Source organism: Ambystoma mexicanum, unplaced genomic scaffold (assembly GCF_040938575.1).
Source record: "Ambystoma mexicanum isolate Mex_15411 unplaced genomic scaffold, UKY_AmexF1_1 Mex_scaf1, whole genome shotgun sequence".
Taxonomy (NCBI): domain Eukaryota; kingdom Metazoa; phylum Chordata; class Amphibia; order Caudata; family Ambystomatidae; genus Ambystoma; species Ambystoma mexicanum.
In genome coordinates, this window is record NW_027182324.1 from 2,072,289 (window position 1) to 2,092,671 (window position 20,383).

The following is a 20,383-nucleotide window of genomic DNA, read 5'->3' on the forward strand; positions in this document are numbered from 1 at the left end:
AGATCACTGCCCATTTGAAACTTGATTTTCACTCTACAGCACCTCCATACATGGCTACCTCACTGGTCAATAAAGGAAATGAATTACTAGTGCATTACACACATTTTGACACTGGAGACATAACTTTTTTCAGTCATTCCGTATCCAGATATAGAGATTTGCAGCATCTAGGACTTTAATGTTCACCCACTTACGGATTTGAATGTTTTGCCACATTCATGAGTGCAAAATTGCTCCCCAGTAAAGGCGAACATGTGCTCCTCAATACACACACTGGGCAATGAAGTCCACTCTAAATCAACGATTAATGACATGCTCGTTTTGTGCATTGGAGTTTCAGTCAATTGGAAAACATTTTGTAAAGTTATATTGCAACAGAAGCCCAGCCTTAAAAAAAGTGGATTTCACTTCTAAATGATTACATGAGGAAGGACAGGAGATCAGATGCCAAAGAGGTTTTGTGGCTTAGTTGGTTAAAGCGCCTGTCTAGTAAACTGGAGATCCTGAGTTTGAATCTCAGCAGCGCCTGTCTGCTTTTTTTTCGACCAATCTGTCTCCCCAATATTAAAACTTTGTACAAAGATTGTTATTTCATGCTATTTAGAAGCACAGTCAGGCTTGAAATGTTGGCAAAGCATCCAAGAATTCTGGACTCCACTACCTTAGAGTCATATTGCCCAAGGTTGCGATGCCATCAGAAATAGCACATATTAGAATGAGCAATTCATATTTCCTGCTAAATTTTTTGTAAAAGAAGCAAAGATACGCCTGAACAGGGACTTGAACCCTGGACCCTCAGATTAAAAGTCTGATGCTCTACCGACTGAGCTATCCAGGCACAGGGATCACTGCCCATTTGAAACTTGATTTTCACTCTACAGCACCTCCATACATGGCTACCTCACTGGTCAATAAAGGAAATGAATTACTAGTGCATTACACACATTTTGACACTGGAGACATAACTTTTTTCAGTCATTCCGTATCCAGATATAGAGATTTGCAGCATCTAGGACTTTAATGTTCACCCACTTACGGATTTGAATGTTTTGCCACATTCATGAGTGCAAACTTGCTCCCCAGTAAAGACGAACATGTGCTCCTCAATGCACACACTGGGCAATGCAGTCCACTCTAAATCGACGATTAATGACATGCTCGTTTTGTGCAATGGAGTTTCAGTCAATTGGAAAACATTTTGAAAAGTTATATTGCAACAGAAGCCCAGCCTTAAAAAAGTGGATTTCACTTCTAAATGATTACATGAGGAAGGAAAGGAGACCAGATGCAAAAAAGGTGCTGTGGCTTAGTTGGTTAAAGCGCCTGTCTAGTAAACAGGAGATCCTGAGTTCGAATCTCAGCAGCGCCTGTCTGCTTTTTTTTCGACCAATCTGTCTCCCCAATATTAAAACTTTGTACAAAGATTGCTATTTCATGCTATTTAGAAGCACAGTCAGGCTTGAAATGTTGGCAAAGCATCCAAGAACTCTGGACTCCACTACCTTAGAATCATATTGCCCAAGGTTGCGATGCCATCAGAAATAGCACATATTAGAATGAGCAATTCATATTTCCTGCTTAATTTTTTGTAAAAGAAGCAAAGGTACGCCTGAACAGGGACTTGAACCCTGGACCCTCAGATTAAAAGTCTGATGCTCTACCGACTGAGCTATCCAGGCACAAGGATCACTGCCCATTTGAAACTTGATTTTCACTCTACAGCACCTCCATACATGGCTACCTCACTGGTCAATAAAGGAAATGAATTACTAGTGCATTACACACATTTTGACACTGGAGACATAACTTTTTTCAGTCATTCCGTATCCAGATATAGAGATTTGCAGCATCTAGGACTTTAATGTTCACCCACTTACGGATTTGAATGTTTTGCCACATTCATGAGTGCAAAATTGCTCCCCAGTAAAGGCGAACATGTGCTCCTCAATACACACACTGGGCAATGCAGTCCACTCTAAATCAACGATTAATGACATGCTCGTTTTGTGCAATGGAGTTTCAGTCAATTGGAAAACATTTTGTAAAGTTATATTGCAACAGAAGCCCAGCCTTAAAAAAAGTGGATTTCACTTCTAAATGATTACATGAGGAAGGACAGGAGATCAGATGCAAAAGAGGTGCTGTGGCTTAGTTGGTTAAAGCGCCTGTCTAGTAAACTGGAGATCCTGAGTTCGAATCTCAGCAGCGCCTGTCTGCTTTTTTTTTGACCAATCTGTCTCCCCAATATTAAAACTTTGTACAAAGATTATTTCATGCTATTTAGAAGCATAGTCAGGCTTGAAATGTTGGCAAAGCATCCAAGAATTCTGGACTCCACTACCTTAGAGTCATATTGCCCAAGGTTGCGATGCCATCAGAAATAGCACATATTAGAATGAGCAATTCATATTTCCTGCTAAATTTTTTGTAAAAGAAGCAAAGATACGCCTGAACAGGGACTTGAACCCTGGACCCTCAGATTAAAAGTCTGATGCTCTACCGACTGAGCTATCCAGGCACAGGGATCACTGCCCATTTGAAACTTGATTTTCACTCTACAGCACCTCCATACATGGCTACCTCACTGGTCAATAAAGGAAATGAATTACTAGTGCATTACACACATTTTGACACTGGAGACATAACTTTTTTCAGTCATTCCGTATCCAGATATAGAGATTTGCAGCATCTAGGACTTTAATGTTCACCCACTTACGGATTTGAATGTTTTGCCACATTCATGAGTGCAAACTTGCTCCCCAGTAAAGACGAACATGTGCTCCTCAATGCACACACTGGGCAATGCAGTCCACTCTAAATCGACGATTAATGACATGCTCGTTTTGTGCAATGGAGTTTCAGTCAATTGGAAAACATTTTGAAAAGTTATATTGCAACAGAAGCCCAGCCTTAAAAAAGTGGATTTCGCTTCTAAATGATTACATGAGGAAGGAAAGGAGACCAGATGCAAAAAAGGTGCTGTGGCTTAGTTGGTTAAAGCGCCTGTCTAGTAAACAGGAGATCCTGAGTTCGAATCTCAGCAGCGCCTGTCTGCTTTTTTTTCGACCAATCTGTCTCCCCAATATTAAAACTTTGTACAAAGATTGCTGTTTCATGCTATTTAGAAGCACAGTCAGGCTTGAAATGTTGACAAAGCATCCAAGAACTCTGGACTCCACTACCTTAGAGTCATATTGCCCAAGGTTGCGATGCCATCAGAAATAGCACATATTAGAATGAGCAATTCATATTTCCTGCTTAATTTTTTGTAAAAGAAGCAAAGGTACGCCTGAACAGGGACTTGAACCCTGGACCCTCAGATTAAAAGTCTGATGCTCTACCGACTGAGCTATCCAGGCACAAGGATCACTGCCCATTTGAAACTTGATTTTCACTCTACAGCACCTCCATACATGGCTACCTCACTGGTCAATAAAGGAAATGAATTACTAGTGCATTACACACATTTTGACACTGGAGACATAACTTTTTTCAGTCATTCCGTATCCAGATATAGAGATTTGCAGCATCTAGGACTTTAATGTTCACCCACTAACGGATTTGAATGTTTTGCCACATTCATGAGTGCAAACTTGCTCCCCAGTAAAGACGAACATGTGCTCCTCAATGCACACACTGGGCAATGCAGTCCACTCTAAATCGACGATTAATGACATGCTCGTTTTGTGCAATGGAGTTTCAGTCAATTGGAAAACATTTTGAAAAGTTATATTGCAACAGAAGCCCAGCCTTAAAAAAGTGGATTTCACTTCTAAATGATTACATGAGGAAGGAAAGGAGACCAGATGCAAAAAAGGTGCTGTGGCTTAGTTGGTTAAAGCGCCTGTCTAGTAAACAGGAGATCCTGAGTTCCAATCTCAGCAGCGCCTGTCTGCTTTTTTTTCGACCAATCTGTCTCCCCAATATTAAAACTTTGTACAAAGATTGCTATTTCATGCTATTTAGAAGCACAGTCAGGCTTGAAATGTTGGCAAAGCATCCAAGAACTCTGGACTCCACTACCTTAGAATCATATTGCCCAAGGTTGCGATGCCATCAGAAATAGCACATATTAGAATGAGCAATTCATATTTCCTGCTTAATTTTTTGTAAAAGAAGCAAAGGTACGCCTGAACAGGGACTTGAACCCTGGACCCTCAGATTAAAAGTCTGATGCTCTACCGACTGAGCTATCCAGGCACAAAGATCACTGCCCATTTGAAACTTGATTTTCACTCTACAGCACCTCCATACATGGCTACCTCACTGGTCAATAAAGGAAATGAATTACTAGTGCATTACACACATTTTGACACTGGAGACATAACTTTTTTCAGTCATTCCGTATCCAGATATAGAGATTTGCAGCATCTAGGACTTTAATGTTCACCCACTTACGGATTTGAATGTTTTGCCACATTCATGAGTGCAAAATTGCTCCCCAGTAAAGGCGAACATGTGCTCCTCAATACACACACTGGGCAATGAAGTCCACTCTAAATCAACGATTAATGACATGCTCGTTTTGTGCATTGGAGTTTCAGTCAATTGGAAAACATTTTGTAAAGTTATATTGCAACAGAAGCCCAGCCTTAAAAAAAGTGGATTTCACTTCTAAATGATTACATGAGGAAGGACAGGAGATCAGATGCCAAAGAGGTTTTGTGGCTTAGTTGGTTAAAGCGCCTGTCTAGTAAACTGGAGATCCTGAGTTTGAATCTCAGCAGCGCCTGTCTGCTTTTTTTTCGACCAATCTGTCTCCCCAATATTAAAACTTTGTACAAAGATTGTTATTTCATGCTATTTAGAAGCACAGTCAGGCTTGAAATGTTGGCAAAGCATCCAAGAATTCTGGACTCCACTACCTTAGAGTCATATTGCCCAAGGTTGCGATGCCATCAGAAATAGCACATATTAGAATGAGCAATTCATATTTCCTGCTAAATTTTTTGTAAAAGAAGCAAAGATACGCCTGAACAGGGACTTGAACCCTGGACCCTCAGATTAAAAGTCTGATGCTCTACCGACTGAGCTATCCAGGCACAGGGATCACTGCCCATTTGAAACTTGATTTTCACTCTACAGCACCTCCATACATGGCTACCTCACTGGTCAATAAAGGAAATGAATTACTAGTGCATTACACACATTTTGACACTGGAGACATAACTTTTTTCAGTCATTACGTATCCAGATATAGAGATTTGCAGCATCTAGGACTTTAATGTTCACCCACTTACGGATTTGAATGTTTTGCCACATTCATGAGTGCAAACTTGCTCCCCAGTAAAGACGAACATGTGCTCCTCAATGCACACACTGGGCAATGCAGTCCACTCTAAATCGACGATTAATGACATGCTCGTTTTGTGCAATGGAGTTTCAGTCAATTGGAAAACATTTTGAAAAGTTATATTGCAACAGAAGTCCAGCCTTAAAAAAGTGGATTTCACTTCTAAATGATTACATGAGGAAGGAAAGGAGACCAGATGCAAAAAAGGTGCTGTGGCTTAGTTGGTTAAAGCGCCTGTCTAGTAAACAGGAGATCCTGAGTTCGAATCTCAGCAGCGCCTGTCTGCTTTTTTTCGACCAATCTGTCTCCCCAATATTAAAACTTTGTACAAAGATTGCTATTTCATGCTATTTAGAAGCACAGTCAGGCTTGATATGTTGGCAAAGCATCCAAGAACTCTGGACTCCACTACCTTAGAGTCATATTGCCCAAGGTTGCGATGCCATCAGAAATAGCACATATTAGAATGAGCAATTCATATTTCCTGCTTAATTTTTTGTAAAAGAAGCAAAGGTACGCCTGAACAGGGACTTGAACCCTGGACCCTCAGATTAAAAGTCTGATGCTCTACCGACTGAGCTATCCAGGCAGATGGATCACTGCCATTTGAAACTTGATTTTCACTCTACAGCACCTCCATACATGGCTACCTCACTGGTCAATAAAGGAAATGAATTACTAGTGCATTACACACATTTTGACACTGGAGACATAACTTTTTTCAGTCATTCCGTATCCAGATATAGAGATTTGCAGCATCTAGGACTTTAATGTTCACCCACTTACGGATTTGAATGTTTTGCCACATTCATGAGTGCAAAATTGCTCCCCAGTAAAGGCGAACATGTGCTCCTCAATGCACACACTGGGCAATGCAGTCCACTCTAAATCGACGATTAATGACATGCTCGTTTTGTGCAATGGAGTTTCAGTCAATTGGAAAACATTTTGTAAAGTTATATTGCAACAGAAGCCCAGCCTTAAAAAAAGTGGATTTCACTTCTAAATGATTACATGAGGAAGGACAGGAGATCAGATGCAAAAGAGGTGCTGTGGCTTAGTTGGTTAAAGCGCCTGTCTAGTAAACTGGAGATCCTGAGTTCGAATCTCAGCAGCGCCTGTCTGCTTTTTTTTCGACCAATCTGTCTCCCCAATATTAAAACTTTGTACAAAGATTGTTATTTCATGCTATTTAGAAGCACAGTCAGGCTTGAAATGTTGGCAAAGCATCCAAGAATTCTGGACTCCACTACCTTAGAGTCATATTGCCCAAGGTTGCGATGCCATCAGAAATAGCACATATTAGAATGAGCAATTCATATTTCCTGCTAAATTTTTTGTAAAAGAAGCAAAGATACGCCTGAACAGGGACTTGAACCCTGGACCCTCAGATTAAAAGTCTGATGCTCTACCGACTGAGCTATCCAGGCACGGGGATCACTGCCCATTTGAAACTTGATTTTCACTCTACAGCACCTCCATACATGGCTACCTCACTGGTCAATAAAGGAAATGAATTACTAGTGCATTACACACATTTTGACACTGGAGACATAACTTTTTTCAGTCATTCCGTATCCAGATATAGAGATTTGCAGCATCTAGGACTTTAATGTTCACCCACTTACGGATTTGAATGTTTTGCCACATTAATGAGTGCAAACTTGCTCCCCAGTAAAGACGAACATGTGCTCCTCAATGCACACACTGGGCAATGCAGTCCACTCTAAATCGACGATTAATGACATGCTCGTTTTGTGCAATGGAGTTTCAGTCAATTGGAAAACATTTTGAAAAGTTATATTGCAACAGAAGCCCAGCCTTAAAAAAGTGGATTTCACTTCTAAATGATTACATGAGGAAGGAAAGGAGACCAGATGCAAAAAAGGTGCTGTGGCTTAGTTGGTTAAAGCGCCTGTCTAGTAAACAGGAGATCCTGAGTTCGAATCTCAGCAGCGCCTGTCTGCTTTTTTTCGACCAATCTGTCTCCCCAATATTAAAACTTTGTACAAAGATTGCTATTTCATGCTATTTAGAAGCACAGTCAGGCTTGATATGTTGGCAAAGCATCCAAGAACTCTGGACTCCACTACCTTAGAGTCATATTGCCCAAGGTTGCGATGCCATCAGAAATAGCACATATTAGAATGAGCAATTCATATTTCCTGCTTAATTTTTTGTAAAAGAAGCAAAGGTACGCCTGAACAGGGACTTGAACCCTGGACCCTCAGATTAAAAGTCTGATGCTCTACCGACTGAGCTATCCAGGCACAGGGATCACTGCCCATTTGAAACTTGATTTTCACTCTACAGCACCTCCATACATGGCTACCTCACTGGTCAATAAAGGAAATGAATTACTAGTGCATTACACACATTTTGACACTGGAGACATAACTTTTTTCAGTCATTCCGTATCCAGATATAGAGATTTGCAGCATCTAGGACTTTAATGTTCACCCACTTACGGATTTGAATGTTTTGCCACATTCATGAGTGCAAACTTGCTCCCCAGTAAAGACGAACATGTGCTCCTCAATGCACACACTGGGCAATGCAGTCCACTCTAAATCGACGATTAATGACATGCTCGTTTTGTGCAATGGAGTTTCAGTCAATTGGAAAACATTTTGAAAAGTTATATTGCAACAGAAGCCCAGCCTTAAAAAAGTGGATTTCACTTCTGATTGATTACATGAGGAAGGAAAGGAGACCAGATGCAAAAAAGGTGCTGTGGCTTAGTTGGTTAAAGCGCCTGTCTAGTAAACAGGAGATCCTGAGTTCGAATCTCAGCAGCGCCTGTCTGCTTTTTTTTCGACCAATCTGTCTCCCCAATATTAAAACTTTGTACAAAGATTGCTGTTTCATGCTATTTAGAAGCACAGTCAGGCTTGAAATGTTGGCAAAGCATCCAAGAACTCTGGACTCCACTACCTTAGAGTCATATTGCCCAAGGTTGCGATGCCATCAGAAATAGCACATATTAGAATGAGCAATTCATATTTCCTGCTAAATTTTTTGTAAAAGAAGCAAAGATACGCCTGAACAGGGACTTGAACCCTGGACCCTCAGATTAAAAGTCTGATGCTCTACCGACTGAGCTATCCAGGCACAGGGATCACTGCCCATTTGAAACTTGATTTTCACTCTACAGCACCTCCATACATGGCTACCTCACTGGTCAATAAAGGAAATGAATTACTAGTGCATTGCACACATTTTGACACTGGAGACATAACTTTTTTCAGTCATTCCGTATCCAGATATAGAGATTTGCAGCATCTAGGACTTTAATGTTCACCCACTTACGGATTTGAATGTTTTGCCACATTCATGAGTGCAAAATTGCTCCCCAGTAAAGGCGAACATGTGCTCCTCAATACACACACTGGGCAATGCAGTCCACTCTAAATCAACGATTAATGACATGCTCGTTTTGTGCAATGGAGTTTCAGTCAATTGGAAAACATTTTGTAAAGTTATATTGCAACAGAAGCCCAGCCTTAAAAAAAGTGGATTTCACTTCTAAATGATTACATGAGGAAGGAAAGGAGATCAGATGCAAAAGAGGTGCTGTGGCTTAGTTGGTTAAAGCGCCTGTCTAGTAAACAGGAGATCCTGAGTTCGAATCTCAACAGCCCCTCTCTGCTTTTTTTTCGACCAATCTGTCTCCCCAATATTAAAACTTTGTACAAAGATTGTTATTTCATGCTATTTAGAAGCACAGTCAGGCTTGAAATGTTGGCAAAGCATCCAAGAATTCTGGACTCCACTACCTTAGAGTCATATTGCCCAAGGTTGCGATGCCATCAGAAATAGCACATATTAGAATGAGCAATTCATATTTCCTGCTAAATTTTTTGTAAAAGTAGCAAAGATACGCCTGAACAGGGACTTGAACCCTGGACCCTCAGATTAAAAGTCTGATGCTCTACCGACTGAGCTATCCAGGCACAGGGATCACTGCCTATTTGAAACTTGATTTTCACTCTACAGCACCTCCATACATGGCTACCTCACTGGTCAATAAAGGAAATGAATTACTAGTGCATTACACACATTTTGACACTGGAGACATAACTTTTTTCAGTCATTCCGTATCCAGATATAGAGATTTGCAGCATCTAGGACTTTAATGTTCACCCACTTACGGATTTGAATGTTTTGCCACATTCATGAGTGCAAACTTGCTCCCCAGTAAAGACGAACATGTGCTCCTCAATGCACACACTGGGCAATGCAGTCCACTCTAAATCGACGATTAATGACATGCTCGTTTTGTGCAATGGAGTTTCAGTCAATTGGAAAACATTTTGAAAAGTTATATTGCAACAGAAGCCCAGCCTTAAAAAAGTGGATTTCACTTCTAAATGATTACATGAGGAAGGAAAGGAGACCAGATGCAAAAAGGGTGCTGTGGCTTAGTTGGTTAAAGCGCCTGTCTAGTAAACAGGAGATCCTGAGTTCGAATCTCAGCAGCGCCTGTCTGCTTTTTTTTCGACCAATCTGTCTCCCCAATATTAAAACTTTGTACAAAGATTGCTGTTTCATGCTATTTAGAAGCACTGTCAGGCTTGAAATGTTGGCAAAGCATCCAAGAACTCTGGACTCCACTACCTTAGAGTCATATTGCCCAAGGTTGCGATGCCATCAGAAATAGCACATATTAGAATGAGCAATTCATATTTCCTGCTTAATTTTTTGTAAAAGAAGCAATGGTACGCCTGAACAGGGACTTGAACCCTGGACCCTCAGATTAAAAGTCTGATGCTCTACCGACTGAGCTATCCAGGCACAAGGATCACTGCCCATTTGAAACTTGATTTTCACTCTACAGCACCTCCATACATGGCTACCTCACTGGTCAATAAAGGAAATGAATTACTAGTGCATTACACACATTTTGACACTGGAGACATAACTTTTTTCAGTCATTCCGTATCCAGATATAGAGATTTGCAGCATCTAGGACTTTAATGTTCACCCACTTACGGATTTGAATGTTTTGCCACATTCATGAGTGCAAACTTGCTCCCCAGTAAAGACGAACATGTGCTCCTCAATGCACACACTGGGCAATGCAGTCCACTCTAAATCGACGATTAATGACATGCTCGTTTTGTGCAATGGAGTTTCAGTCAATTGGAAAACATTTTGAAAAGTTATATTGCAACAGAAGCCCAGCCTTAAAAAAGTGGATTTCACTTCTAAATGATTACATGAGGAAGGAAAGGAGACCAGATGCAAAAAAGGTGCTGTGGCTTAGTTGGTTAAAGCGCCTGTCTAGTAAACAGGAGATCCTGAGTTCGAATCTCAGCAGCGCCTGTCTGCTTTTTTTTCGACCAATCTGTCTCCCCAATATTAAAACTTTGTACAAAGATTGCTATTTCATGCTATTTAGAAGCACAGTCAGGCTTGAAATGTTGGCAAAGCATCCAAGAACTCTGGACTCCACTACCTTAGAATCATATTGCCCAAGGTTGCGATGCCATCAGAAATAGCACATATTAGAATGAGCAATTCATATTTCCTGCTTAATTTTTTGTAAAAGAAGCAAAGGTACGCCTGAACAGGGACTTGAACCCTGGACCCTCAGATTAAAAGTCTGATGCTCTACCGACTGAGCTATCCAGGCACAAGGATCACTGCCCATTTGAAACTTGATTTTCACTCTACAGCACCTCCATACATGGCTACCTCACTGGTCAATAAAGGAAATGAATTACTAGTGCATTACACACATTTTGACACTGGAGACATAACTTTTTTCAGTCATTCCGTATCCAGATATAGAGATTTGCAGCATCTAGGACTTTAATGTTCACCCACTTACGGATTTGAATGTTTTGCCACATTCATGAGTGCAAAATTGCTCCCCAGTAAAGGCGAACATGTGCTCCTCAATACACACACTGGGCAATGCAGTCCACTCTAAATCAACGATTAATGACATGCTCGTTTTGTGCAATGGAGTTTCAGTCAATTGGAAAACATTTTGTAAAGTTATATTGCAACAGAAGCCCAGCCTTAAAAAAAGTGGATTTCACTTCTAAATGATTACATGAGGAAGGACAGGAGATCAGATGCAAAAGAGGTGCTGTGGCTTAGTTGGTTAAAGCGCCTGTCTAGTAAACTGGAGATCCTGAGTTCGAATCTCAGCAGCGCCTGTCTGCTTTTTTTTTGACCAATCTGTCTCCCCAATATTAAAACTTTGTACAAAGATTATTTCATGCTATTTAGAAGCATAGTCAGGCTTGAAATGTTGGCAAAGCATCCAAGAATTCTGGACTCCACTACCTTAGAGTCATATTGCCCAAGGTTGCGATGCCATCAGAAATAGCACATATTAGAATGAGCAATTCATATTTCCTGCTAAATTTTTTGTAAAAGAAGCAAAGATACGCCTGAACAGGGACTTGAACCCTGGACCCTCAGATTAAAAGTCTGATGCTCTACCGACTGAGCTATCCAGGCACAGGGATCACTGCCCATTTGAAACTTGATTTTCACTCTACAGCACCTCCATACATGGCTACCTCACTGGTCAATAAAGGAAATGAATTACTAGTGCATTACACACATTTTGACACTGGAGACATAACTTTTTTCAGTCATTCCGTATCCAGATATAGAGATTTGCAGCATCTAGGACTTTAATGTTCACCCACTTACGGATTTGAATGTTTTGCCACATTCATGAGTGCAAACTTGCTCCCCAGTAAAGACGAACATGTGCTCCTCAATGCACACACTGGGCAATGCAGTCCACTCTAAATCGACGATTAATGACATGCTCGTTTTGTGCAATGGAGTTTCAGTCAATTGGAAAACATTTTGAAAAGTTATATTGCAACAGAAGCCCAGCCTTAAAAAAGTGGATTTCGCTTCTAAATGATTACATGAGGAAGGAAAGGAGACCAGATGCAAAAAAGGTGCTGTGGCTTAGTTGGTTAAAGCGCCTGTCTAGTAAACAGGAGATCCTGAGTTCGAATCTCAGCAGCGCCTGTCTGCTTTTTTTTCGACCAATCTGTCTCCCCAATATTAAAACTTTGTACAAAGATTGCTGTTTCATGCTATTTAGAAGCACAGTCAGGCTTGAAATGTTGACAAAGCATCCAAGAACTCTGGACTCCACTACCTTAGAGTCATATTGCCCAAGGTTGCGATGCCATCAGAAATAGCACATATTAGAATGAGCAATTCATATTTCCTGCTTAATTTTTTGTAAAAGAAGCAAAGGTACGCCTGAACAGGGACTTGAACCCTGGACCCTCAGATTAAAAGTCTGATGCTCTACCGACTGAGCTATCCAGGCACAAGGATCACTGCCCATTTGAAACTTGATTTTCACTCTACAGCACCTCCATACATGGCTACCTCACTGGTCAATAAAGGAAATGAATTACTAGTGCATTACACACATTTTGACACTGGAGACATAACTTTTTTCAGTCATTCCGTATCCAGATATAGAGATTTGCAGCATCTAGGACTTTAATGTTCACCCACTAACGGATTTGAATGTTTTGCCACATTCATGAGTGCAAACTTGCTCCCCAGTAAAGACGAACATGTGCTCCTCAATGCACACACTGGGCAATGCAGTCCACTCTAAATCGACGATTAATGACATGCTCGTTTTGTGCAATGGAGTTTCAGTCAATTGGAAAACATTTTGAAAAGTTATATTGCAACAGAAGCCCAGCCTTAAAAAAGTGGATTTCACTTCTAAATGATTACATGAGGAAGGAAAGGAGACCAGATGCAAAAAAGGTGCTGTGGCTTAGTTGGTTAAAGCGCCTGTCTAGTAAACAGGAGATCCTGAGTTCGAATCTCAGCAGCGCCTGTCTGCTTTTTTTTCGACCAATCTGTCTCCCCAATATTAAAACTTTGTACAAAGATTGCTATTTCATGCTATTTAGAAGCACAGTCAGGCTTGAAATGTTGGCAAAGCATCCAAGAACTCTGGACTCCACTACCTTAGAATCATATTGCCCAAGGTTGCGATGCCATCAGAAATAGCACATATTAGAATGAGCAATTCATATTTCCTGCTTAATTTTTTGTAAAAGAAGCAATGGTACGCCTGAACAGGGACTTGAACCCTGGACCCTCAGATTAAAAGTCTGATGCTCTACCGACTGAGCTATCCAGGCACAAGGATCACTGCCCATTTGAAACTTGATTTTCACTCTACAGCACCTCCATACATGGCTACCTCACTGGTCAATAAAGGAAATGAATTACTAGTGCATTACACACATTTTGACACTGGAGACATAACTTTTTTCAGTCATTCCGTATCCAGATATAGAGATTTGCAGCATCTAGGACTTTAATGTTCACCCACTTACGGATTTGAATGTTTTGCCACATTCATGAGTGCAAAATTGCTCCCCAGTAAAGGCGAACATGTGCTCCTCAATACACACACTGGGCAATGCAGTCCACTCTAAATCAACGATTAATGACATGCTCGTTTTGTGCAATGGAGTTTCAGTCAATTGGAAAACATTTTGTAAAGTTATATTGCAACAGAAGCCCAGCCTTAAAAAAAGTGGATTTCACTTCTAAATGATTACATGAGGAAGGACAGGAGATCAGATGCAAAAGAGGTGCTGTGGCTTAGTTGGTTAAAGCGCCTGTCTAGTAAACTGGAGATCCTGAGTTCGAATCTCAGCAGCGCCTGTCTGCTTTTTTTTTGACCAATCTGTCTCCCCAATATTAAAACTTTGTACAAAGATTATTTCATGCTATTTAGAAGCATAGTCAGGCTTGAAATGTTGGCAAAGCATCCAAGAATTCTGGACTCCACTACCTTAGAGTCATATTGCCCAAGGTTGCGATGCCATCAGAAATAGCACATATTAGAATGAGCAATTCATATTTCCTGCTAAATTTTTTGTAAAAGAAGCAAAGATACGCCTGAACAGGGACTTGAACCCTGGACCCTCAGATTAAAAGTCTGATGCTCTACCGACTGAGCTATCCAGGCACAGGGATCACTGCCCATTTGAAACTTGATTTTCACTCTACAGCACCTCCATACATGGCTACCTCACTGGTCAATAAAGGAAATGAATTACTAGTGCATTACACACATTTTGACACTGGAGACATAACTTTTTTCAGTCATTCCGTATCCAGATATAGAGATTTGCAGCATCTAGGACTTTAATGTTCACCCACTTACGGATTTGAATGTTTTGCCACATTCATGAGTGCAAACTTGCTCCCCAGTAAAGACGAACATGTGCTCCTCAATGCACACACTGGGCAATGCAGTCCACTCTAAATCGACGATTAATGACATGCTCGTTTTGTGCAATGGAGTTTCAGTCAATTGGAAAACATTTTGAAAAGTTATATTGCAACAGAAGCCCAGCCTTAAAAAAGTGGATTTCGCTTCTAAATGATTACATGAGGAAGGAAAGGAGACCAGATGCAAAAAAGGTGCTGTGGCTTAGTTGGTTAAAGCGCCTGTCTAGTAAACAGGAGATCCTGAGTTCGAATCTCAGCAGCGCCTGTCTGCTTTTTTTTCGACCAATCTGTCTCCCCAATATTAAAACTTTGTACAAAGATTGCTGTTTCATGCTATTTAGAAGCACAGTCAGGCTTGAAATGTTGACAAAGCATCCAAGAACTCTGGACTCCACTACCTTAGAGTCATATTGCCCAAGGTTGCGATGCCATCAGAAATAGCACATATTAGAATGAGCAATTCATATTTCCTGCTTAATTTTTTGTAAAAGAAGCAAAGGTACGCCTGAACAGGGACTTGAACCCTGGACCCTCAGATTAAAAGTCTGATGCTCTACCGACTGAGCTATCCAGGCACAAGGATCACTGCCCATTTGAAACTTGATTTTCACTCTACAGCACCTCCATACATGGCTACCTCACTGGTCAATAAAGGAAATGAATTACTAGTGCATTACACACATTTTGACACTGGAGACATAACTTTTTTCAGTCATTCCGTATCCAGATATAGAGATTTGCAGCATCTAGGACTTTAATGTTCACCCACTAACGGATTTGAATGTTTTGCCACATTCATGAGTGCAAACTTGCTCCCCAGTAAAGACGAACATGTGCTCCTCAATGCACACACTGGGCAATGCAGTCCACTCTAAATCGACGATTAATGACATGCTCGTTTTGTGCAATGGAGTTTCAGTCAATTGGAAAACATTTTGAAAAGTTATATTGCAACAGAAGCCCAGCCTTAAAAAAGTGGATTTCACTTCTAAATGATTACATGAGGAAGGAAAGGAGACCAGATGCAAAAAAGGTGCTGTGGCTTAGTTGGTTAAAGCGCCTGTCTAGTAAACAGGAGATCCTGAGTTCGAATCTCAGCAGCGCCTGTCTGCTTTTTTTTCGACCAATCTGTCTCCCCAATATTAAAACTTTGTACAAAGATTGCTATTTCATGCTATTTAGAAGCACAGTCAGGCTTGAAATGTTGGCAAAGCATCCAAGAACTCTGGACTCCACTACCTTAGAATCATATTGCCCAAGGTTGCGATGCCATCAGAAATAGCACATATTAGAATGAGCAATTCATATTTCCTGCTTAATTTTTTGTAAAAGAAGCAAAGGTACGCCTGAACAGGGACTTGAACCCTGGACCCTCAGATTAAAAGTCTGATGCTCTACCGACTGAGCTATCCAGGCACAAAGATCACTGCCCATTTGAAACTTGATTTTCACTCTACAGCACCTCCATACATGGCTACCTCACTGGTCAATAAAGGAAATGAATTACTAGTGCATTACACACATTTTGACACTGGAGACATAACTTTTTTCAGTCATTCCGTATCCAGATATAGAGATTTGCAGCATCTAGGACTTTAATGTTCACCCACTTACGGATTTGAATGTTTTGCCACATTCATGAGTGCAAAATTGCTCCCCAGTAAAGGCGAACATGTGCTCCTCAATACACACACTGGGCAATGAAGTCCACTCTAAATCAACGATTAATGACATGCTCGTTTTGTGCATTGGAGTTTCAGTCAATTGGAAAACATTTTGTAAAGTTATATTGCAACAGAAGCCCAGCCTTAAAAAAAGTGGATTTCACTTCTAAATGATTACATGAGGAAGGACAGGAGATCAGATGCCAAAGAGGTTTTGTGGCTTAGTTGGTTAAAGCGCCTGTCTAGTAAACTGGAGATCCTGAGTTTGAATCTCAGCAGCGCCTGTCTGCTTTTTTTTCGACCAATCTGTCTCCCCAATATTAAAACTTTGTACAAAGATTGTTATTTCATGCTATTTAGAAGCACAGTCAGGCTTGAAATGTTGGCAAAGCATCCAAGAATTCTGGACTCCACTACCTTAGAGTCATATTGCCCAAGGTTGCGATGCCATCAGAAATAGCACATATTAGAATGAGCAATTCATATTTCCTGCTAAATTTTTTGTAAAAGAAGCAAAGATACGCCTGAACAGGGACTTGAACCCTGGACCCTCAGATTAAAAGTCTGATGCTCTACCGACTGAGCTATCCAGGCACAGGGATCACTGCCCATTTGAAACTTGATTTTCACTCTACAGCACCTCCATACATGGCTACCTCACTGGTCAATAAAGGAAATGAATTACTAGTGCATTACACACATTTTGACACTGGAGACATAACTTTTTTCAGTCATTACGTATCCAGATATAGAGATTTGCAGCATCTAGGACTTTAATGTTCACCCACTTACGGATTTGAATGTTTTGCCACATTCATGAGTGCAAACTTGCTCCCCAGTAAAGACGAACATGTGCTCCTCAATGCACACACTGGGCAATGCAGTCCACTCTAAATCGACGATTAATGACATGCTCGTTTTGTGCAATGGAGTTTCAGTCAATTGGAAAACATTTTGAAAAGTTATATTGCAACAGAAGTCCAGCCTTAAAAAAGTGGATTTCACTTCTAAATGATTACATGAGGAAGGAAAGGAGACCAGATGCAAAAAAGGTGCTGTGGCTTAGTTGGTTAAAGCGCCTGTCTAGTAAACAGGAGATCCTGAGTTCGAATCTCAGCAGCGCCTGTCTGCTTTTTTTCGACCAATCTGTCTCCCCAATATTAAAACTTTGTACAAAGATTGCTATTTCATGCTATTTAGAAGCACAGTCAGGCTTGATATGTTGGCAAAGCATCCAAGAACTCTGGACTCCACTACCTTAGAGTCATATTGCCCAAGGTTGCGATGCCATCAGAAATAGCACATATTAGAATGAGCAATTCATATTTCCTGCTTAATTTTTTGTAAAAGAAGCAAAGGTACGCCTGAACAGGGACTTGAACCCTGGACCCTCAGATTAAAAGTCTGATGCTCTACCGACTGAGCTATCCAGGCAGATGGATCACTGCCATTTGAAACTTGATTTTCACTCTACAGCACCTCCATACATGGCTACCTCACTGGTCAATAAAGGAAATGAATTACTAGTGCATTACACACATTTTGACACTGGAGACATAACTTTTTTCAGTCATTCCGTATCCAGATATAGAGATTTGCAGCATCTAGGACTTTAATGTTCACCCACTTACGGATTTGAATGTTTTGCCACATTCATGAGTGCAAAATTGCTCCCCAGTAAAGGCGAACATGTGCTCCTCAATGCACACACTGGGCAATGCAGTCCACTCTAAATCGACGATTAATGACATGCTCGTTTTGTGCAATGGAGTTTCAGTCAATTGGAAAACATTTTGTAAAGTTATATTGCAACAGAAGCCCAGCCTTAAAAAAAGTGGATTTCACTTCTAAATGATTACATGAGGAAGGACAGGAGATCAGATGCAAAAGAGGTGCTGTGGCTTAGTTGGTTAAAGCGCCTGTCTAGTAAACTGGAGATCCTGAGTTCGAATCTCAGCAGCGCCTGTCTGCTTTTTTTTCGACCAATCTGTCTCCCCAATATTAAAACTTTGTACAAAGATTGTTATTTCATGCTATTTAGAAGCACAGTCAGGCTTGAAATGTTGGCAAAGCATCCAAGAATTCTGGACTCCACTACCTTAGAGTCATATTGCCCAAGGTTGCGATGCCATCAGAAATAGCACATATTAGAATGAGCAATTCATATTTCCTGCTAAATTTTTTGTAAAAGAAGCAAAGATACGCCTGAACAGGGACTTGAACCCTGGACCCTCAGATTAAAAGTCTGATGCTCTACCGACTGAGCTATCCAGGCACGGGGATCACTGCCCATTTGAAACTTGATTTTCACTCTACAGCACCTCCATACATGGCTACCTCACTGGTCAATAAAGGAAATGAATTACTAGTGCATTACACACATTTTGACACTGGAGACATAACTTTTTTCAGTCATTCCGTATCCAGATATAGAGATTTGCAGCATCTAGGACTTTAATGTTCACCCACTTACGGATTTGAATGTTTTGCCACATTAATGAGTGCAAACTTGCTCCCCAGTAAAGACGAACATGTGCTCCTCAATGCACACACTGGGCAATGCAGTCCACTCTAAATCGACGATTAATGACATGCTCGTTTTGTGCAATGGAGTTTCAGTCAATTGGAAAACATTTTGAAAAGTTATATTGCAACAGAAGCCCAGCCTTAAAAAAGTGGATTTCACTTCTAAATGATTACATGAGGAAGGAAAGGAGACCAGATGCAAAAAAGGTGCTGTGGCTTAGTTGGTTAAAGCGCCTGTCTAGTAAACAGGAGATCCTGAGTTCGAATCTCAGCAGCGCCTGTCTGCTTTTTTTCGACCAATCTGTCTCCCCAATATTAAAACTTTGTACAAAGATTGCTATTTCATGCTATTTAGAAGCACAGTCAGGCTTGATATGTTGGCAAAGCATCCAAGAACTCTGGACTCCACTACCTTAGAGTCATATTGCCCAAGGTTGCGATGCCATCAGAAATAGCACATATTAGAATGAGCAATTCATATTTCCTGCTTAATTTTTTGTAAAAGAAGCAAAGGTACGCCTGAACAGGGACTTGAACCCTGGACCCTCAGATTAAAAGTCTGATGCTCTACCGACTGAGCTATCCAGGCACAGGGATCACTGCCCATTTGAAACTTGATTTTCACTCTACAGCACCTCCATACATGGCTACCTCACTGGTCAATAAAGGAAATGAATTACTAGTGCATTACACACATTTTGACACTGGAGACATAACTTTTTTCAGTCATTCCGTATCCAGATATAGAGATTTGCAGCATCTAGGACTTTAATGTTCACCCACTTACGGATTTGAATGTTTTGCCACATTCATGAGTGCAAACTTGCTCCCCAGTAAAGACGAACATGTGCTCCTCAATGCACACACTGGGCAATGCAGTCCACTCTAAATCGACGATTAATGACATGCTCGTTTTGTGCAATGGAGTTTCAGTCAATTGGAAAACATTTTGAAAAGTTATATTGCAACAGAAGCCCAGCCTTAAAAAAGTGGATTTCACTTCTGATTGATTACATGAGGAAGGAAAGGAGACCAGATGCAAAAAAGGTGCTGTGGCTTAGTTGGTTAAAGCGCCTGTCTAGTAAACAGGAGATCCTGAGTTCGAATCTCAGCAGCGCCTGTCTGCTTTTTTTTCGACCAATCTGTCTCCCCAATATTAAAACTTTGTACAAAGATTGCTGTTTCATGCTATTTAGAAGCACAGTCAGGCTTGAAATGTTGGCAAAGCATCCAAGAACTCTGGACTCCACTACCTTAGAGTCATATTGCCCAAGGTTGCGATGCCATCAGAAATAGCACATATTAGAATGAGCAATTCATATTTCCTGCTAAATTTTTTGTAAAAGAAGCAAAGATACGCCTGAACAGGGACTTGAACCCTGGACCCTCAGATTAAAAGTCTGATGCTCTACCGACTGAGCTATCCAGGCACAGGGATCACTGCCCATTTGAAACTTGATTTTCACTCTACAGCACCTCCATACATGGCTACCTCACTGGTCAATAAAGGAAATGAATTACTAGTGCATTGCACACATTTTGACACTGGAGACATAACTTTTTTCAGTCATTCCGTATCCAGATATAGAGATTTGCAGCATCTAGGACTTTAATGTTCACCCACTTACGGATTTGAATG

At 40.8% G+C, this 20,383-nt stretch overlaps 24 non-coding genes across 24 annotated transcripts; all 24 read right to left on the minus strand.

The window, feature by feature from the left end:
- Positions 1-765: 765 nt before the first annotated feature.
- Positions 766-838, minus strand: TRNAK-UUU (transfer RNA lysine (anticodon UUU)). Its single transcript has one exon. It is a non-coding gene; the product is annotated as a tRNA-Lys (tRNA).
- Positions 839-1,606: 768 nt separating this feature from the next.
- TRNAK-UUU (transfer RNA lysine (anticodon UUU)) lies at positions 1,607-1,679 on the minus strand. The gene has a single exon. It is a non-coding gene; the product is annotated as a tRNA-Lys (tRNA).
- Positions 1,680-2,445: 766 nt separating this feature from the next.
- Positions 2,446-2,518, minus strand: TRNAK-UUU (transfer RNA lysine (anticodon UUU)). The gene has a single exon. It is a non-coding gene; the product is annotated as a tRNA-Lys (tRNA).
- Positions 2,519-3,286: 768 nt separating this feature from the next.
- Positions 3,287-3,359, minus strand: TRNAK-UUU (transfer RNA lysine (anticodon UUU)). Its single transcript has one exon. It is a non-coding gene; the product is annotated as a tRNA-Lys (tRNA).
- Positions 3,360-4,127: 768 nt separating this feature from the next.
- TRNAK-UUU (transfer RNA lysine (anticodon UUU)) lies at positions 4,128-4,200 on the minus strand. Its single transcript has one exon. It is a non-coding gene; the product is annotated as a tRNA-Lys (tRNA).
- A 769-nt stretch (positions 4,201-4,969) lies between these two features.
- On the minus strand, positions 4,970-5,042 carry TRNAK-UUU (transfer RNA lysine (anticodon UUU)). The gene has a single exon. It is a non-coding gene; the product is annotated as a tRNA-Lys (tRNA).
- A 767-nt stretch (positions 5,043-5,809) lies between these two features.
- Positions 5,810-5,882, minus strand: TRNAK-UUU (transfer RNA lysine (anticodon UUU)). Its single transcript has one exon. It is a non-coding gene; the product is annotated as a tRNA-Lys (tRNA).
- Positions 5,883-6,650: 768 nt separating this feature from the next.
- On the minus strand, positions 6,651-6,723 carry TRNAK-UUU (transfer RNA lysine (anticodon UUU)). Its single transcript has one exon. It is a non-coding gene; the product is annotated as a tRNA-Lys (tRNA).
- Positions 6,724-7,490: 767 nt separating this feature from the next.
- TRNAK-UUU (transfer RNA lysine (anticodon UUU)) lies at positions 7,491-7,563 on the minus strand. The gene has a single exon. It is a non-coding gene; the product is annotated as a tRNA-Lys (tRNA).
- Positions 7,564-8,331: 768 nt separating this feature from the next.
- On the minus strand, positions 8,332-8,404 carry TRNAK-UUU (transfer RNA lysine (anticodon UUU)). The gene has a single exon. It is a non-coding gene; the product is annotated as a tRNA-Lys (tRNA).
- A 769-nt stretch (positions 8,405-9,173) lies between these two features.
- On the minus strand, positions 9,174-9,246 carry TRNAK-UUU (transfer RNA lysine (anticodon UUU)). Its single transcript has one exon. It is a non-coding gene; the product is annotated as a tRNA-Lys (tRNA).
- Positions 9,247-10,014: 768 nt separating this feature from the next.
- On the minus strand, positions 10,015-10,087 carry TRNAK-UUU (transfer RNA lysine (anticodon UUU)). The gene has a single exon. It is a non-coding gene; the product is annotated as a tRNA-Lys (tRNA).
- A 768-nt stretch (positions 10,088-10,855) lies between these two features.
- TRNAK-UUU (transfer RNA lysine (anticodon UUU)) lies at positions 10,856-10,928 on the minus strand. Its single transcript has one exon. It is a non-coding gene; the product is annotated as a tRNA-Lys (tRNA).
- A 766-nt stretch (positions 10,929-11,694) lies between these two features.
- On the minus strand, positions 11,695-11,767 carry TRNAK-UUU (transfer RNA lysine (anticodon UUU)). The gene has a single exon. It is a non-coding gene; the product is annotated as a tRNA-Lys (tRNA).
- A 768-nt stretch (positions 11,768-12,535) lies between these two features.
- On the minus strand, positions 12,536-12,608 carry TRNAK-UUU (transfer RNA lysine (anticodon UUU)). Its single transcript has one exon. It is a non-coding gene; the product is annotated as a tRNA-Lys (tRNA).
- A 768-nt stretch (positions 12,609-13,376) lies between these two features.
- TRNAK-UUU (transfer RNA lysine (anticodon UUU)) lies at positions 13,377-13,449 on the minus strand. Its single transcript has one exon. It is a non-coding gene; the product is annotated as a tRNA-Lys (tRNA).
- A 766-nt stretch (positions 13,450-14,215) lies between these two features.
- Positions 14,216-14,288, minus strand: TRNAK-UUU (transfer RNA lysine (anticodon UUU)). The gene has a single exon. It is a non-coding gene; the product is annotated as a tRNA-Lys (tRNA).
- A 768-nt stretch (positions 14,289-15,056) lies between these two features.
- TRNAK-UUU (transfer RNA lysine (anticodon UUU)) lies at positions 15,057-15,129 on the minus strand. The gene has a single exon. It is a non-coding gene; the product is annotated as a tRNA-Lys (tRNA).
- A 768-nt stretch (positions 15,130-15,897) lies between these two features.
- TRNAK-UUU (transfer RNA lysine (anticodon UUU)) lies at positions 15,898-15,970 on the minus strand. The gene has a single exon. It is a non-coding gene; the product is annotated as a tRNA-Lys (tRNA).
- A 769-nt stretch (positions 15,971-16,739) lies between these two features.
- TRNAK-UUU (transfer RNA lysine (anticodon UUU)) lies at positions 16,740-16,812 on the minus strand. Its single transcript has one exon. It is a non-coding gene; the product is annotated as a tRNA-Lys (tRNA).
- Positions 16,813-17,579: 767 nt separating this feature from the next.
- TRNAK-UUU (transfer RNA lysine (anticodon UUU)) lies at positions 17,580-17,652 on the minus strand. Its single transcript has one exon. It is a non-coding gene; the product is annotated as a tRNA-Lys (tRNA).
- A 768-nt stretch (positions 17,653-18,420) lies between these two features.
- TRNAK-UUU (transfer RNA lysine (anticodon UUU)) lies at positions 18,421-18,493 on the minus strand. The gene has a single exon. It is a non-coding gene; the product is annotated as a tRNA-Lys (tRNA).
- Positions 18,494-19,260: 767 nt separating this feature from the next.
- On the minus strand, positions 19,261-19,333 carry TRNAK-UUU (transfer RNA lysine (anticodon UUU)). The gene has a single exon. It is a non-coding gene; the product is annotated as a tRNA-Lys (tRNA).
- A 768-nt stretch (positions 19,334-20,101) lies between these two features.
- Positions 20,102-20,174, minus strand: TRNAK-UUU (transfer RNA lysine (anticodon UUU)). The gene has a single exon. It is a non-coding gene; the product is annotated as a tRNA-Lys (tRNA).
- Between the last annotated feature and the right edge of the window lie 209 nt (positions 20,175-20,383).